This window comes from Nerophis ophidion, linkage group LG25, assembly GCF_033978795.1.
Source record: "Nerophis ophidion isolate RoL-2023_Sa linkage group LG25, RoL_Noph_v1.0, whole genome shotgun sequence".
Classification (NCBI taxonomy): Eukaryota; Metazoa; Chordata; class Actinopteri; order Syngnathiformes; family Syngnathidae; genus Nerophis; species Nerophis ophidion.
The window spans coordinates 39,574,847-39,588,266 of NC_084635.1; positions in this window are offsets into that span (position 1 = coordinate 39,574,847).

A 13,420-nucleotide genomic window follows, 5' to 3' on the forward strand; every position below is an offset into this window, starting at 1 on the left:
TTCCACATTGATGTGGCATAGAAAGAGAATGAGTTAAGACCTTTGTTAGATCGAAATCTGGGCTTAACGTGGTTTGTGGAGCTCCCCCTGGTGTTCTGGTTATGGCGGTCATTTACGTTAAGGAAGTAGTTTGACATGTACTTCGGTATCAAGGAGGTGTAGCGGATTTTATAGACTAGGCTCAGTGCAAGTTGTTTTACTCTGTCCTCCACCCTGAGCCAGCCCACTTTGGAGAAGTGGGTTGGATTGAGGTGTGATCTGGGGTGGAGGTCTAAAAGTAACCGGATTAGCTTATTCTGGGATTTTTGGAGCACATACTTGTTGCTCACCAAAACATTCATGAAGTTCTTCTTTTATGAATTTATTATGGCTCTATTGAAAATGTGAGCACTCAAAAGTATACATACAGCAATGTTAATATTTGCTTACATGTCCCTTGGCAAGTTTACCTGCAATAAGGAGCTTTTGGTAGCCATCCACAAGCTTCTGCTTACATTTTTCACCACAAAATTGCTGCAGTTCAGCTAAATGTGTTGCTTTTCTGACATGGACTTGTTTCTTCAGCATTGTCCAAGGCCATTCTAAAACCTTAATTCTATCTAGCCTGGCCATTCCTTTACCACTTTTGACGTGTGTTTGGGGTCACCGTCCTGTTGGAACAAGACCCAACCGCTGGCCTGATGATTTTAACTTGTCCTGAAGAATTTGGAGCTAATCCTCCTTATTCATTATCCCATTTACTCTCTGTAAAGCAGCAGTTCAATTGGCAGCAAAACAGGCACAGAGCATAATACTACCACCACCATGCTTGACGGTAGGCTTGTGTTCCTTGGATTAAAGGCCTCACCTTTTCTCCTCCAAACATTGCTGGGTATTGCGACCAAACAGCTCCATTTGTTTCATCTGACATCACATGGACAAAGATAAGACCTTCTGGAGGAAAGTTCTGTGGTCTGATCAAAGATCCTCTGGCCGTTCCGTAGCAGGGGGGAGCTTGGCTTAGTTCACTTGTTACTGGTGAGCCCTAAACGGGATAAAAAACGAGCAGAAATGGACAAAGAAAAGGGTAGATTATGGAAATATCTGGTTCAAAGCCATGGCAAGTTGTTCTCCCGCCAAGGGAGGACTCATTTTCACCTTGAGACGACCTCGCTGCAGTAAACACCTGCTGCCAGTATCATTCAGAGGTGGGTGGAGCTTTACTTCCATGTTTAGATTACAGTTAAGAAGCATTGATAACTTTTGATTGTTACTGTTCAGTTCAGTTCGGTTTCTGTGACTGCTTTAGTAAGATGACATAAAACAGAAATGAAAGACGGTAGGCAGGACAGTCGATCCGACATCAAAACACGTCAAGACACCTTCTCAAACCAATTGTTCGGGGGTGTATATTGTAGCGTCCCGGAAGAGTTGGGGCTGCATTGGAATCTGGGTATTCTTTCTGTTGTGTTTATGTTGTGTTACGTTGCGGATGTTCTCCCAAAATGTGTTTGTCATTCTTGTTTGGTGTGGGTTCACAGTGACGCATATTTGCAACAGTGTTCAAGTTGTTTATACGGCCACTCTCATTGTGACCTGTGTGGCTGTTGATCGCTTTTGGCGTCTATGTAAGTTTTTTACAACATGTGGCTCGGTTGGCACATAGTTGGTATAGGTTTCAGAGGACGCTTAAGGCAGTGCCTCCATGGTGCCCCCTTAATACTGTTTTTAAGGTGAACTAAGGGAGAGTGATTACTCCTGAAGGGACACTTAGAATTGGGAGACTCCCGGAATAATCGAGGGTATGCAAGTATGAAACTGTAAAGCTCCATTCACATAAAACTTGCGGGCCGCACCAACATTACATTTTCACATCAAGATGCGGGCCGCAATTGGCCTGCGGGCCGCAATTGGCCTGCGGGCCGCGTGTTTGAGACCCTTGGGTTTGAGCTTTCCCTGTCCCCCAGGGGCCAAGACCACGGGGGAGACCCAGTAGCCTATGTCTCCCAGCTGGCCTGGGAATGTTTTGGGATCCCCAGGAAGAGTAAGACCAAGTAGCTGGGAGAGGGAAGTCTGGACTTCTCTACTTAGGCTGCGGCCCCGTGACCTGACCTTGGATAAGTGCAAGAAGATGGATGGATAAATGGATGGATGAGTTCCCTGTTTGCATTTCCAGTAATGATTCTTGTGTCTCTCTTCTGTAAAAGGAAGATTGGATATAAATCTGTTTAACAGCCACCACCCATGGAACAATATAAGATAAATATTTTCCTTCCGCTAATGCTGTTATCTTTGCAAAGAATCAGAAGGATGTATTTCAAGGAGCTGCTCGAGAAAATCACTTTATTTTTCTAAACTCTTTGACACGTCTTATGAGCTCATGGATGGAGGTTAATGAAACATTTCCTGCCTATAATTCCATCTCTCACCTCGAACATCTGATGGCAGATGAAAAACAGTAACTCTGCATGGCGTGCATGATGAACAGTAACCCTGCATGGCGTGCATGATGAACAGTAACTCTGCATGGTGTGCATGATGAACAGTAACCCTGCATGGGGTGCATGATGAACAGTAACTCTGCATGGTGTGCATGATGAACAGTAACCCTGCATGGCGTGCATGATGAACAGTAACCCTGCATGGCGTGCATGAAGAACAGTAACCCTGCATGGTGTGCATGAAGAACAGTAACCCTGCACGGCATGCATGAAGAACAGTAACCCTGCATGGTGTGCATGATGAACAGTAACCCTGCATGGTGTGCATGATGAACAGTAACCCTGCATGGTGTGCATGAAGAACAGTAACCCTGCATGGTGTGCATGAAGAACAGTAACCCTGCATGGTGTGCATGAAGAACAGTAACCCTGCATGGTGTGCATGAAGAACAGTAACCCTGCATGGTGTGCATGAAGAACAGTAACCCTGCATGGTGTGCATGAAGAACAGTAACCCTGCATGGTGTGCATGAAGAACAGTAACCCTGCATGGTGTGCATGATGAACAGTAACCCTGCATGGCGTGCATGATGAACAGTAACCCTGCATGGCGTGCATGATGAACAGTAACCCTGCATGGTGTGCATGATGAACAGTAACCCTGCATGGCGTGCATGATGAACAGTAACCCTGCATGGCGTGCATGAAGAGCAGTAACCCTGCATGGTGTGCATGATGAACAGTAACCCTGCATGGCGTGCATGATGAACAGTAACCCTGCATGGCGTGCATGATGAACAGTAACCCTGCATGGCGTGCATGAAGAGCAGTAACCCTGCATGGCGTGCATGAAGAGCAGTAACCCTGCATGGCGTGCATGAAGAGCAGTAACCCTGCATGGCGTGCATGAAGAACAGTAACCCTGCATGGCGTGCATGAAGAGCAGTAACCCTGCATGGCGTGCATGAAGAGCAGTAACCCTGCATGGCGTGCATGAAGAGCCATAACCCCGCATGGCGTGCATGAAGAGCAGTAACCCTGCATGGCGTGCATGAAGAACAGTAACCCTGCATGGCGTGCATGAAGAGCAGTAACCCTGCATGGTGTGCATGAAGAGCAGTAACCCTGCATGGCGTGCATGAAGAGCAGTAACCCTGCATGGCGTGCATGAAGAACAGTAACCCTGCATGGCGTGCATGATGAACAGTAACCCTGCATGGAGTGCATGAAGAACAGTAACCCTGCATGGCGTGCATGATGAACAGTAACCCTGCATGGCGTGCATGAAGAGCAGTAACCCTGCAGCAGCAGGAACTGTGCAGCTTCTTTGGTAATTAGAGCTTCCGTGTGTGTGTGTCAGCCCGCTGACTGAGGGCTTTTCCATGTTTTTATCACAGTGGGATTATTGTTCCACTGTTATTGTGTCGCTGGGGTGACTCCCATCAGCAGTGGATGGAAGCGCCCTAAAGAAACACGTGTCAGGGAGTGGGACACTTGAGGAATGGATGTGATTGCAGGTTTTTCTCTTTCATTCAACAAACTGAAACACACACTATTGAAGTAGTAGTAGCGTGGAAAAACAAGTTATTTGCTTCATTCTATTTTCATTGTATCCATTAAACCCGAGGAATCAAACTCATTTTAGTTCCCAAGTGGGCTGGACTGGTAAAATCATGGCACGATTACATCAAAATAAAGATAACTTGATTGTTTTCTGTATGTAAATATAGACCAATTATATTAGGAAAATGTACAACTCATAATGTGTGGTTTTTTTACACTTACATGCTGCAGTTGATAGTTTTCTATCTTCATTTGTCATTATTTATACTTTCTAAACAAATGGTGGGATAACGATCATCATTCAAATAAGTGGATTTGAGTCATTGGTGAACATTTGGAATCTATGACAAGATAAAATCAATAACACCAAAATCAAATTATAGGATGTTATTAATGTCATCTATTAATTTTCCTCAACTGATGTACTAACATCATGTGGTTTCTTCTGGGATCTGTTCATATGTAGCATCATTTACAACAAAACTTGTGATTTTTGGACTTTTTAATAATCGAACATGAAGTTAAAAGGGGATACTTTTTATTTCAGCCTATTAATGTGCGTCGAGAAAACGTGTCCCCAGTTATAAGTACAACACTGATTATAAAAAATCATGTATTTTGGTGGAAATGTCACAGGTGACATTGCTAACATCTTTGACAGTCAACGCATGAACATAAGGATCCACATTTTGTATCATTACTATCCTTAATAAGCAGCGTAAGTACGTAGTGTCCAAACATGGAAGTCGTAACACGACCCATAGCTCCGCCTCCTCTGAAGTCATGCACCTCTTGGGGCAAGAGATACAAAGAATTGCTATTGCGACATCCGGTGGACACATTTAGAACTGCAGTTTTTCATCCAAAACTTTTAGCTCATTTTTATACTTGGAGAGCTCATCTTGCGGGTTGGATAAAACCTGTTCGCGGGCCTGATCCGGACCACAGGTTGTACGTTTGACTTCCCTGCATTAAACATATCCAGTTGTAGTTACAATCTGCAAAGTATGTGAAAATAGCGTCTAATCATCACAAAACGCCACAAATTCAGTCGGCCATTTTGAATATTCCGATCCAGACACCTTCGGTAATTTCCATAGATTCTACATCACTGTAGTAACACTTCTGCACTCTGAACATATTATTAAGTCAGTCATACTGGAAATACACAAACATTGTAAAGAAATGTGCTGTTTATCATTCACAATTGTTATGTAAGACAAGAACACATATGTTTGTTTGTGTTTATGCATTGTAATTGGTAAATAAATATAATGTATAACAATTAAGTCAACAGATGGAGGGTCCTCTCATTATACTCTCGACAAACATCCAGAAAGTTCCAACATTCCTCCACTTATATGTCGTGACCTGAAATATATACTATTTTAGCGGCGCATTGATAGCAGTGAGCTAATGCTAGTTTACGCTGCTATTGTTGACACACTATAAGGTGGCGGCTGCTTCTGCTCAGTCTCTAACTTGCTGAGGGTAAATTCTAAATTATAATTCATGCATCAGTAGATGTATCTGGACATGGACCCACATGCTGCTCCACATTCACATCTCCCGAGATGGCCCAAAAAACGGTAGTTGCAACTTTTTTTTTTTTTTAACCCTTCCTGAGGATTGTGATTGAATCTTCATCTAAACAGAATTATGTGAGCAAGAGTGGAAATATTACTGTGTTTGTTTTATTATAGTTAGTTTGAATGTTTAGCAGTGAAGCTAATGCTATTGTGTCACAATAAAGCTACACCAATTTAGTACTCTGTTTCTTAAACTTATTACTTATCCTCTTTGTGTTCGGGCTCAAAAATATAAGGTTCTGTATCGTTATTTGTTCCAACGTAATCGTTGTTGGTGTTATGGTGAGAAGGAGGGAGTTGTGACGGCACAGAACCACAAAGGGGCGGTATTTAATTACATATATTACAATATATATAATAATCAAGCTAGATAGATGGATAGATAGTACTTTATTGATTACTTCAGGAGAGTTCCTTCAGGAAAATTAAAATCAACAATTATACTATGAATAAACTGGGTTCGAGAACGGAGTGTGAAAAATCCAAGAGAGTATATGGTGTAAGACTATGTGTAGGAATTAATTGCTGAGTGTTTACCAGAAGTGTTGACTCGAGAGGAGGAACGAGGCATTAAAGCAGTCCGTGGGGCAGGAAGATGGTCAGGGCGAATGGCGAGGCGTAGGAGGTCTGTGTCCAGGCGGGGTCGAGGATCGAAGAGGCAGTCCGGCAGGAAGAGAAAGCTAAGACTGACGAGTCATAGCATGTGGATTAAGACAGTACATGAGGATTAAGACGGTGCATGTGGATTAAGACAGTACATGAGGATTAAAACAGCACATGAAGATTACGACATTACATGTGGATTAAGACAGCACATGTGGATTAAGACTGTACATGAGGATTAAAACCATACATGTGAATTAAAACAGAACATGAGGATTAAGACAGTACATGGGCATTAAGAAAACACATGAGGGTTAAAACAGTACATGAGGATTACGACATTACATGTGGATTAAGACAGTACATGTGGATTACGACCGTTCATGTGGTTTGAAACGGTACATGAGGATTAAGACACCACATGAGGATTAAGACAGTACATGAGGATTAAGACAGTACATGAGGATTAAGACAGTACATGAGGATTAAGACAGTACATGTGGATAAAGACACCACATGAGGATTAGGACACCACATGAGGATTAGGACACCACATGAGGATTAGGACACCACATGAGGATTAAGACCGTACATGTGGATTAAGACAGTACATGTGGATTAGGACACCACATGAGGATTAAGACAGTACATGTGGATTAAGACAGTGCATGAGGATTAAGACAATACATGTGGATTAAGACAGTACATGTGGATTAAGACAGTACATGAGGATAAAGACAGTACACGTGTATTAAGACAGTACATGAGGATTAAGACAGTACATGAGGATGAAGACACCACATGTGGATTAAGACAGTACATGAGGATTAAGACAATACATGTGGATTAAGACAGTACATGAGGATTAAGACAGTACATGTGGATTTAGACAGCACATGTGGATTAAGACAGTACACGTGGATTAAGACAGCACATGTGGATTAAGACAGTACATGAGGATTAAGACAATACATGTGGATTAAGACAGTACATGAGGATAAAGACACCACATGAGGATTAAGACACCACATGAGGATTAAGACAGTACGTGTGGATTAAGACAGTACATGAGGATTAAGACAGTACATGAGGATTAAGACACCACATGTGGATTAAGACAGTACATGAGGATAAAGACAGTACATGTGTATTAAGACAGTACATGAGGATTAAGACAGTACATGAGGATTAAGACAGTACATGAGGATTAAGACAGTACATGAGGATTAAGACAGTACATGAGGATTAAGACAGTACATGAGGATAAAGACAGTACATGTGGATTAAGACAGTACATGAGGATTAAGACAATACATGTGGATTAAGACAGTACATGAAGATTAAGACAGTACATGTGGATTTAGACAGCACATGTGGATTAAGACAGCACGTGTGGATTAAGACAGTACGTGTGGATTAAGACAGCACATGTGGATTAAGACAGCACATGTGGATTAAGACAGTACATGAGGATTAAGACAAAAATGTGGATTAAGACAGTACATGAGGATAAAGACACCACATGAGGATTAAAACAGTACATGAGGATTAAGACAGCACATGTGGATTAAAACAGCAGATGAGGATTAAGACAGTACATGTGGATTAGAACAGTACATGTGGATTAAAACAGCACATGAGGATTAAAACAGTACATGTGGGAACGTTAGGAATAGGAAGTGGAACAGGATAGGTGGAGTGCTGTAGAAAAAGATTAGTTTGGAAAGTGTTTGTGACATGAGGTACTTTTCTGGATGTGTGTGTGTACTTTTATACATGTCACACACACACACACACAAACACATGTGTTTGCTAGTGTTGAGGCCTCCTGGGCCGAGGGAGAAGGTGTGGTGCTGGTTCTGGACTTCATTCTTGCGTGTTTGACACTTTTCATCACAGCTTTTCTGCCTCAGAGATCCTAAACTGACAAAAACAACTTTTTTTTTATAAAAGATAAAAATAACTCTGTTCTGCGTGTACAGGTATACATACATACATACATACACACATACATATACATACATATATGTTTGACCTGACCACAGAACTTTCCTCCAGAAGCTCTTATCTTTGTCCATGTGATGTCAGATGAAACAAAAATGGAGCTGTTTGGCCACAATACCCAGCAATATGTTTGGAAGAGAAAAGATGAGGCCTTTAATCCCAGGAACACCACACCTACCGTCAAGCATGGTGGTGGTAGTATTATGCTCTGGGCCTGTTTTGCTGCCAATGGAACTGCTGCTTTAAATGGGACAATGAAAAAGGAGGATTAGCTCCAAATTGTTCAGGACAAGCTAAAGTCATCAGCCCGGAGGTTGGGTCTTGGGTGCAGTTGGGTGTTCCAACAGGACAATGACCCCAAACACACCTCAAAAGTGCTAAAGGAATGGCTAAATCAGGCTAGAATGAAGGTTTTAGAATGGCCTGACTTAAAGGTGTGGACAATGCTGAAGAAACAAGTCCATGTGAGAAAATCAACACATTTTAGCTGAACTGCAGCAATTTTGTGGTGAAAAATGTAAGCAGAAGCTTGTGGATGGCTACCAAAAGCGCCTTATTGCAGTGAAACTTGCCAAGGGACATGTAAGCAAATATGAACATTGCTGTATGTATACTTTTGATTGCTCACATTTTCAGTAGAGCCATAATAAATTCATAAGAGAAGCAAACTTCATGAATGTTTTTAGTGAGCAACAAGTATGGGCTCCAATCACTACATCACAAAAAAATAAGAAATTATTGGAAACTCAAGACAGCCATGACATCATGTTCTTTACAAGTGTACCTACACTTTTGACCACCACTGTATGTATGTATATGTGCAAATATATGCTTGTGTGTGTGTATATATATATATGGTGTTCTGCTGACCTCGACTGCGGATGTTGTGGATAGGTGGAAGGAATACTTCGAAGACCTCCTCAATCCCACCAACACGTCTTCCTATGAGGAAGCAATGCCTGGGGAATCTGTGGTGGTCTCTCCTATTTCTGGGGCTGAGGTCGCTGAGGTAGTTAAAAAGCTCCTCGGTGGCAAGGCCCCAGGGGTGGACGAGATCCGCCCGGAGTTCCTTAAGGCTCTGGATGCTGTGGGGCTGTCTTGGTTGACAAGACTTTGCAGCATCGCGTGGACATCGGGGGCGGTACCTCTGGATTGGCAGACCGGGGTGGTGGTTCCTCTCTTTAAGAAGGGGGACCGGAGGGTGTGTTCCAACTATCGTGGGATCACACTCCTCAGCCTTCCCGGTAAGGTTTATTCAGGTGTACTGGAGAGGAGGCTACGTCGGATAGTCGAACCTCGGATTCAGGAGGAACAGTGTGCTTTTGGTCCTGGTCGTGGAACTGTGGACCAGCTCTATACTCTGGGCAGGGTTCTTGAGGGTGCATGGGAGTTTGTCAAACCAGTCTACATGTGCTTTGTGGACTTGGAGAAGGCATTCCACCGTATAGCCTTGGAAGTCCTGTGGGGAGTGCTCAGAGAGTATGGGGTATCGGACTGTCTTATTGTGGCGGTCCGCTCCCTGTACGATCAGTGCCAGAGCTTGGTCCGCATTGCCGGCAGTAAGTCGAACACATTTCCAGTGAGGGTTGGACTCCGCCAAGGCTGTCCTTTGTCACCGATTCTGTTCATAACTTTTATGGACAGAATTTCTAGGCGCAGTCAAGGCGTTGAGGGGTTCCGGTTTGGTAACCGCAGGATCAGGTCTCTGCTTTTTGCAGATGATGTGGTCCTGATGGCTTCATCTGACCGGGATCTTCAGCTCTCGCTGGATCGTTTCGCAGCCGAGTGTGAAGCGACCGGAATGAGAATCAGCACCTCCAAGTCCGAGTCCATGGTTCTCGCCCGGAAAAGGGTGGAGTGCCGTCTCCGGGTTGGGGAGGAGGCCCTGCCCCAAGTGGAGGAGTTCAAGTACCTAGGAGTCTTGTTCACGAGTGAGGGAAGAGTGGATCGTGAGATCGACAGGCGGATCGGTGCGGCGTCTTCAGTAATGCGGACGTTGTACCGATCCGTTGTGGTGAAGAAGGAGCTGAGCCGGAAGGCAAAGCTCTCAATTTACCGGTCGATCTACGTTCCCATCCTCACCTATGGTCATGAGTTTTGGGTCATGACCGAAAGGATAAGATCACGGGTACAAGCGGCCGAAATTAGTTTCCTCCGCCGTGTGGCGGGGCTCTCCCTTAGAGATAGGGTGAGAAGCTCTGCCATCCGGGAGGAGCTCAAAGTAAAGCCGCTGCTCCTTCACATCGAGAGGAGCCAGATGAGGTGGTTCGGGCATCTGGTCAGGATGCCACCCGAACGCCTCCCTAGGGAGGTGTTTAGGGCACGTCCAACCGGTAGGAGGCCACGGGGAAGACCCAGGACACGTTGGGAAGACTATGTCTCCCGGCTGGCCTGGGAACGCCTCGGGATCCCCCGGGAAGAGCTAGACGAAGTGGCTGGGGAGAGGGAAGTCTGGGTTTCCCTGCTTAGGCTGTTGCCCCCGCGACCCGACCTCGGATAAGCGGAAGATGATGGATGGATGGATGGATATATATATATATATATATATATATATATATATATATATATATATGTATGTATATATATATATATATATATATATATATGTATATGTATATATATATGTATGTATATATATATATATATATATATATATATATATGTATATGTATATGTATATATATATATATATATGTATATGTGTGTGTGTGTGTGTGTATATATATACACACATACAAGCATATATTTGTACATATACATACATACAGTGGTGGTAAAAAGTGTAGGTACACTTGTAAAGAACATGATGTATGTATATATATATATATATATATATATATATATGTGTGTGTATGTATAAATATACAAACCCTGTTTCCATAGGAGTTGGGAAATTGTGTTAGATGTAAATATAAATGGAATACAATGATTTGCAAATAATTTTCAACCCATATTCGGTTGAATATGCTACAAAGACAAGATATTTGATGTTCAAACTCATAAACTTTTTTTTTTTTTTTTGCAAATAATTAACTTAGAATTTCATGGCTGCAACACGTGCCAAAGTAGTTGGGAAAGGGCATGTTCACCACTGTGTTACATCACCTTTTCTTTTAACAACACTCAATAAACCTTTGGGAACTGAGGAAACTAATTGTTGAAGCTTTGAAAGTGGAATTCTTTCCCATTCTTGTTTTATGTAGAGCTTCAGTCATTCAACAGTCCGGGGTCTCCGCTGTCATATTTTACGCTTCATAATGCGCCACACATTTTCCATGGGAGACAGGTCTGGACTGCAGGCGGGCCAGGAAAGTACCCGCACTCTTTTACTACGGAGCCATGCTGTTGTAACACGTGGCTTGGCAATGTCTTGCTGAAATAAGCAGGGGCGTCCATGATAACGTTGCTTGGATGACAACATATGTTGCTCCAAAACCTGTATGTACCTTTCAGCATTAATGGTGCCTTCACAGATGTGTAAGTTACCCATGCCTTGGGCACTAATACACCCCCATACCATCACACATGCCGGCTTTTCAACTTTGCACCTATAACAATCCGGATGGTTATTTTCCTCTTTGTTCTGGAGGACACCACATCCTTTGTTTCCAAATGTAATTTGAAATGTGGACTCGTCAGACCACAGAACACCTTTCAACTTTGCATCAGTCCATTTTAGGTGAACTCGGGCCCAGCCAAGCCGGCGGCGTTTCAGGGTGTTGATAAATGGGTTCGGCTTTGCATAGTAGAGTTTTAAAGGCCTACTGAAATGAGATGTTCTTATTTAAACGGGTATAGCAGGTCCATTCTGTGTGTCATACTGGATAATTTCGCGATATTGCCATATTTTTGCTGAATTGATTTAGTCGAGAAAATCGACGATAAAGTTCGCAAATTTTGGTCGCTCTTAAAAAAGCCCTGCCTGTACCGGAAGTAGTGCGCGTGACGTCACAGATTGTCGGACTCCTCACATCCACCCATTGATTACAATCGAGCGATTCTGACCGAGAAAGCGACAATTTCCCCATTAATTGGAGCGAGGATGAAAGCTTCGTCTTTGAGGATATTGATAGCGACGGACTAGAAAAATTAAAAAGCGACAGCTCCGGGCGACGGGAGTGTGAGCGTTTTAGATGTAACTAGACACATGTACTAGGATAATTCTGGAAGATCCCTTATCTGCTAATTGTTTTAATAGTGTTTTAGTGAGAGTTTAAAGATTGTAAAGACATACCTCGAGGTCAGATGGCTGCGTTGAACACTCTGTGTCTCAGAGAGAAGCCGAGGAGCCAAGCTCACAGCTGCTGCAGAACGACAAATAATCCACAAATGTCTTCAGTAAGATATATATATCATAATTTCCCCCATCCAAAAACATGCTGGTTGACGTAGAGAAAACATGTTCGCTTGACTGCTCTGCTTTCACAACAAACAAAGAAACGCCGGCTAGGTCTCGGTGCTAAAGACAGCTGCAGTCCACCGCTTTCCACCAACAGCACTCTTTATAGTCTCCATTATTAAATGAACAAATTGCAAAAGATTCAGCAACACAGATGTCCAAAATACTGTGTAATTATGCGGTTAAAGCAGACGACTTTTAGCTGTGTGTGTGCGCTGTGCTAATATTTCCTCACAGTCCGTGACGTCACGCGAATACGTCATAATTCCGCGACGTTTTCAACAAGAAACTCCCGGAAAATTTAAAATTGCAATTCAGTAAACTAAAGCGGCCGTATTGGCATGTGTTGCAATGTTGATATTTCATCATTGATGTATAAACTATCAGACTGTGTGGTGGGTAGTAGTGGCTTTCAGTAGGACTTTAACTTGCACTTACAGATGTAGCCACCAACTGTAGTTACTGACAGTGGTTTTATGAAGTGTTCCTGAGCCCATGTGGTGATATCCTTTACACACTGATGTCGGTTCATGATGCAGTACCGCCTGAGCGATCGAAGGTCTGTATTATCATCGCTTACGTGCAGTGATTTCTCCAGATTCTCTGAACTTTTTGATGATTTTACGGACCGTAGATGGTAAAATATCCGTTTCCGGATATTGTTGATAAATGGGTTTGGCTTTGAATAGTAGAGTTTTAACTTGCATTTACAGATGTAGCGACCAACTGTAGTTACTGACAGTGGTTTTATGAAGTGTTCCTGAGCCCATGTGGTGATATCCTTTACACACTGATGTCAGTTTTTGATGCAGTACCGCCTGAGGGTTTAAAAGTCCGTAATA